Genomic DNA, 6,000 nt, shown 5'->3' with positions numbered 1-6,000 from the left:
CATCTTAATTGAGCATATAAACATTACATTACTATTTACCCTGAGGTAAACATGGATGCCTGTATCAAATGTCACTTTAATCCATCCAATAGCTGTTGACATGTTTCAGTTTGGATCAAAGTGGTAGACCAACCAACCGACCTTGAACTAAATCATTTTCGAATGTTGAATTTTTCTTCCTCTGAGATGGGTCTGTGAGGAGCTAAAGATTTCTTAAACACTATTCTCCAAAGGCGTAGCAAAGAAAAACAGTTCTTATTGAGCCTCTGTTTAACTATATACTCAGCTGGATAACAATTTTCCCCTCCTAATCCTTTTATGTTTGTCTCTACAAGGAAAACCGTTGGAGGTTGAGCCCCAGTATTATTTTCCAAAAAGGATTTCCGTAAGCAGGCTTAAAACCTGATCTTATTACTTTATAGGATTATTGCAAAGTTGTTGAAGTGGCGTCAGAAAGTAAGCCACCAGTGTAACTCTTCACTCCCTTCACATGCCCTTCAGCATATCCACTTCCTTTGCAAAACAACATTTTCTCAAAGCACACACAAATGTATAAATCCTTAACTCTTACCTTTAAAGCCATTGAGTGTGAAAAGTGAAGCCATCACTCAACGAATTGCTAACAAGGCTATTGTGCGTGAGATTAATGGTCCCTCCAGGCCCCAGCAGACCGGACTGTGGATCTTTCAGAAGGAACTCAGGTTATGACAGGTCGACCATCACCTCAAAACATGAGAATAATACACAAGAGTGACCCGTATTAATACTTGCAAATTAATTCAGCATTACCATGACACTGAGTTTGAATGTGTGTGTCCATGTGTGACCGTATGCATGTGTGTGTGCGTACACATCTTTAATCACCATCACCATGACAAACGGTAAGGCTTAGGGGCGAAAGAAAAGGTGCCATCAGTGTTTTGGCTGGGTTGTGCAACCGTTTAATCAAATTCAAATATTCAGAGTTGAAAGAAACAGGCGAGCACTGAGAGTTCTGAAGCTATTCAAGCATGCCTGAATGAGTTGCTGAGGTTTGTCTTCGGAGTCAAAAGGAACGCTTTTTGCCTTTTAAGTCCAGGGACAACTGCATTTATAACCCAGAGTGCGCTTTGTGTCTTGGCCAGGACTAGAAGAGTAAAGAGACAAAATGAATAGTGGTGGCACATTGCATTTGATTTAAACATCTTTTTAGATTTCAAAACTTTCAAGTATTTTTCATAGCGTAAAAGTAGCTTTTATATAGCCGCAACTTTACTCAGAGCCATAGACTTTGTTTCAGAAGTTGGGGGAGACAATGAAGTCTAAGGGTACAATATGTGTTTGTATTCGTATTTGTCACATTTATGGGATATAGGCCTACAACAAGTTGAAATACCAGAATTTCCCTTTAATGAACCACAAGAATAATACAAATGTGTTTATGTGTTTATTCAAAAAAACATGAAATTTGCATAGGCCTACCGTAACAGGAATACACTGAAACAGTTTGCTTAGTTGTAGGCCTATTCAAATTATTTTGTAAAGGTCATACTGTACAGATACAACATTGAATAAATTAATTTTTTTATTTTGTATTTAGGTGAGAATGCCTACTGATTATTACTTTGTTAAATTACATTTTACCATATTGTAACCCAGGTTATTTTTGTATTTCCAATGTACATATGTTCCCTAAACGCCTCGCCCATCGGTAGATGTACCCAATAGCGTCTCCCACCGCGATATACTGAGTGTAGACAGGTGTGACAGAAGCTCAGTTAGGTTAAGAAGAGTTAGATAAGAAACTTTAACGATGTTCAACGGAAAGCTGCAACAGGACAAACAACAGTTCAACTGTTAAACGGTAGCCTACTGCTGACTACAGTTAGTGAAGTTATAGTGTATGCAGGACAAACTTAGTGCGTTTTGTCCCAATTAACGTTGTGGATTCAGTTATCCTGGTGAGTTAGCTGCAAGTTACCTTGTTAGCATTACGTTTCTTTAAAGTTGAACGTGTATTATTTCACTTTGAGGAATCTAGTAAGGCAAAAATCTGTCCAGATATAACGTTTGTGTGATGTGAAGTAGGTCTATGGACCTGTGTTATCTTAATTGCGGCCTAGAAGCTAAGCTAAGTGCAACATGTAGCCGATAGCTGCTGGTCTAGCCTTTTTAGGACATGTTTACGTGTTGGAATTTGGGGCTAATGTGTATGTGCTGTGAAAGTGTGTAAGGCTGTATGACTGCTGTTTGGTAATATGAGTTTTCAAAAGGGAATAGGAGGCAGACATGTTTATTGAAGTTTCTGTAAAGGGTTATTTAAATTACTGTATGATAGGCAGTGAAACTGGACAGCAATCGTGCTTGGCCTTTATGGTTGCTGTTCTGAACGAATGTGTTGAGCCTGTTTTCTTCTTTTTCTATTAAGGGTGGTGAATACTTTCTGTTGATAAAATGGAGCTGCTTCGACTGCTGCTCATTGTTGCTTGTGGATGCCTTCATCTTGTCTGGAAACTGACATTTGAATGCTGGTCTGTTCCATAGTTAAGGTAAGCAGCAAAACAGGAAGCTTAACTAAGCAGGTTTATATTGCATTTGCTCTATTTTTATTTAGAAGATGTCACTTACTTTTCTGCCGTAAACTGACTAAGAGACTTGGCAGTTAAATGCTGAACAGCAAGGATTGCCCGAGGCAGGTAAAATAAAGGTTAAGAAGGTAACCTGGATTTGAAAAAAGGAAGTGTAATACATAACTGAAACGGTTTTAATAGATTGATTTGTATTCTATCCTTAGTCAGTGGTTGTGTTTGTTTTTGTGACATGGATGTCCTGACCGAACCTAAAGAATAGAGTTAAACTAAAGATCAAAGTTATCCCATGACCAAATCAGACTTTAAGATCTAGGGTATTATAGAAAACCAAATATAACGTATACTTAACCAGATATTGGACCGGCAGCACAGATAAACCACTAGGGAAAGATAGACATGTGACACCTGCATTGTTGTGATCATGTTTGCTAGCTTGTTGTCTTATTTCACTACTGCCTTTGCTTGGATATTGCACATAATACTTAGAGCCAATTGCAGTATTGTGTTTACGTCCACAAAACAGGGTCGCAGTTGTAAAACATTGCTCCAAAGCACAACTAATGGTCAAAAACTTTAGTTGAAACTATAATAGTTAGGTGAATAAATATTAAGTTTGTTTTCCCACTACCCAGTGGAAATGAATTGTTTTAAGTTTATTTCACTTATACGCAAAGGCCAGCACAATAGGAATGACTGGAATAAGGTCTCAAAACTCTGATCTTCTATGTTCTCACATCATGCATTCAATTGTTGATCACATGCGGAAGGCAATGTCATTCTGATTGATGTTAAGCTATACAACATGTCCTCCCAAACTTTTGACAAGTAAAACATTAGCAAGATTCCCATGAAGGCCAGCTGCCTCAAGGCCTCTCACAACTGACATGAACCGCTCTGTATTTGACTGTCACCAGCAAAATGATTATTGCATTTCACCAAACTGGGTATGTGTTTTATTCACAGGAAGTAAAGGACAAACGGCATGGGACCGCAAGGGTAAGCAATTTATTGTGCTTTTGTAGCTTTGAAAACCGGGTTTGTTCTCTCAATAAGTTTACATTCCAGAAAGAAATCAGATCTGAGATTACACCACTCAGTTACCGACACATACATATAAACAGCTTGTGTTTCCTCATAAGCTTGTTCAGATGAGCCAATGCTGGCTGCAATACAGCAGAATATGAGCATATTGACTTGGATGTTGCAAAGTGCTTTCAAACATATTTTAATGAAAAGCATGGATACAATTTGGTATCAAATACTAACTTTCTATATATTTTTTTTTCTGGCTGAAATTAAACTAACTAGTAGATTTCTATCAGTTATATCAAGCAAATATTACATCTTAGAGTTGGTTGAATCTTTTCAGGTGACTCTGGAGAAAAAAAGTCTTACATTTACACTTGATGGGTACATGCAGTACATGCTGTTTAGCAAAAGGGTCAATACATTGTTCACAGAAGACTAGACAGAAAACAGCACTTTTTTTCATTAAATCTTTGTTTTTATATATTTTACAGAAGTGATGAGTAGTTTACATTTTTTAGTTGTCAGTTACCTCCCACTCTGTTTCCTTTGGACACAGTAACGGCCCGTCTACACTACAGGCATCAAAAAATCTTGAAGATGGGCGTCCAACAACCAATCAGGAATCTCCCGCCCGCCCCGGCATACAAAGCAAAAAAAGCCCGCTTCTTCAACGAAGTAAACTGGATATAAACTCCCCCAACAGTTGAGAACCTACCAGTTTCACCAACTGTCTCTGCCACCTCCCGCCATGCTTGGTTCCTCCGGTTTAGGTCCCGGTAGGTGAACAGAGTACAGTCATACAGGACTGGGACACTTGCCACGGCAATGATTAATTTATCCTCCATTTTATGACATATGGAAAATAGTCAAGACCTGCGGTATCAGCATACATGCGGTTCGATTGGCTAGCGCTTGTACTGGAGGGAATTGCATAAACGGGATTTGATTGGCTGATGCCAAGCATCGAGCCTCAAAAGTTGAACATTGTTCAACTTTTGATGCCGATAGATGCTCGTGATGCTTGCAAAGCCATGCCATGCTCCCCACAATGCAGTTCGGCGAAGATTAAAAATCTTCTACGTCACCCCATTCAAGTGAATGGGCGAAGCATTGAAAGCATTTTTCGATGCCTGTAGTGTAGACGGGCCGTAACTGGCCCCCATGTAAGGGCACCACCAAAGTACGTCAACCAAAGACTAGCGCTCCTAGAGATATTTGCACATGCTTTGTGTCTTGGCCAGTCTGGGTTATTCGAGGGTTTTGTTATCTTGGGTCTCCTTCATGCATTTGTTCACACCGCCCCTCGGCTCCCACACAGAGGTCCCAACTTTTTGCAGCCCCCTGCTATCACTGAATACACACACTCTATCAAACACACACATGCAGGTTCGCGCAGACATATTTAGTATAGTATATAAGCATGAGCAGGCACATGGAGACGGTAAACACTTGTACACATTGCCACTTCATAGAAGGAGCACGCTCAAGCACATGCACTGTCACACACATTTAGATGTTTTGGACCAAAAAAGGAAAGTTGAAGTCCGGCCAGAATTCAGCGAGCTGTGTCTCCCAGACTCAGAGATTTAAATGGGTGTCCAAAACAATGACTTGACCTTTGATCTGGTGCCTTTCAGCGCTGTGTTTCCTCACTCTGCTCCTTCTTCTAGCCTAATGATGGAGACACATTCCTACTTCCCCTGCTCATTCTTGGATTTCACTTCTGTCTCTTCCTGAAAACATGACAACAGAGTGTGTGGGATGGAGACATACTGTACACTAAATGCAGAATCTCATTCAAATTGGGTGAGTTTTTCAATCAAGAGATTTTCAATTGTTATTACCTCAAATTAATCCAGATAATACTGAAGTTAAAAGCTTAGGAAAGAGAAAAAAAAGCCTCAAGTGATGTCATTCGAGGACTGCAGTACAGTTACTACTAGTACTCCTTTTTTAAAATGTAAGTTTTAGTTGATTTGGCGACACCTGTGGTGACTGGTTGTAATGCTAGGAACTAATACGAGTCCTACAGTTGCATTTTAAATGTCTAATTTATAAAATACTGGGTAAAGACATTGACCGACTAGTGCATATCCTTTGTTGTTTGGGTGTTATGGACATTTTCTCTATTTGATAAATTGCAGTTTTATGCTTACCTTCTCAAAAAAAGAATGTGCAATAAATGCATCATCATGTTTTCAGAGACCATTTGAATACAGCGTTTGAATGACAACTCAGCCAATCAATATAATTCACTAACCAACAAGATTATTGCTGTGGTCGTGTGATTGAAGTGCCTAACGCCACTAAGCTGCAATGATCACCCAACGCACAAAAAACTATTGCTAAGTATATTTTACTTATTTTATTTAAGTGATTGCGTAAATCGGTCAAAATTCCT

At 39.2% G+C, this 6,000-nt stretch overlaps 1 protein-coding gene across 1 annotated transcript in view; it reads left to right on the top strand.

Moving 5' to 3' along the window:
* Positions 1 to 5,268: 5,268 nt before the first annotated feature.
* angpt1 (angiopoietin 1) overlaps positions 5,269 to 6,000 on the top strand; it is a 54,153-nt gene continuing 53,421 nt past the window's right edge. Inside the window, 1 exon segment of the mRNA XM_079654263.1 lies at positions 5,269 to 5,405. The gene's annotated coding sequence lies outside the window, so the exon portion shown is untranslated.

Source organism: Notothenia rossii, assembly GCF_949606895.1.
Source record: "Notothenia rossii genome assembly, chromosome: 10".
Lineage (NCBI taxonomy): Eukaryota > Metazoa > Chordata > Actinopteri > Perciformes > Nototheniidae > Notothenia > Notothenia rossii.
The sequence above is the reverse complement of the archived record's forward strand: the minus strand, read 5'-3'. Positions and strand labels throughout refer to the sequence as shown.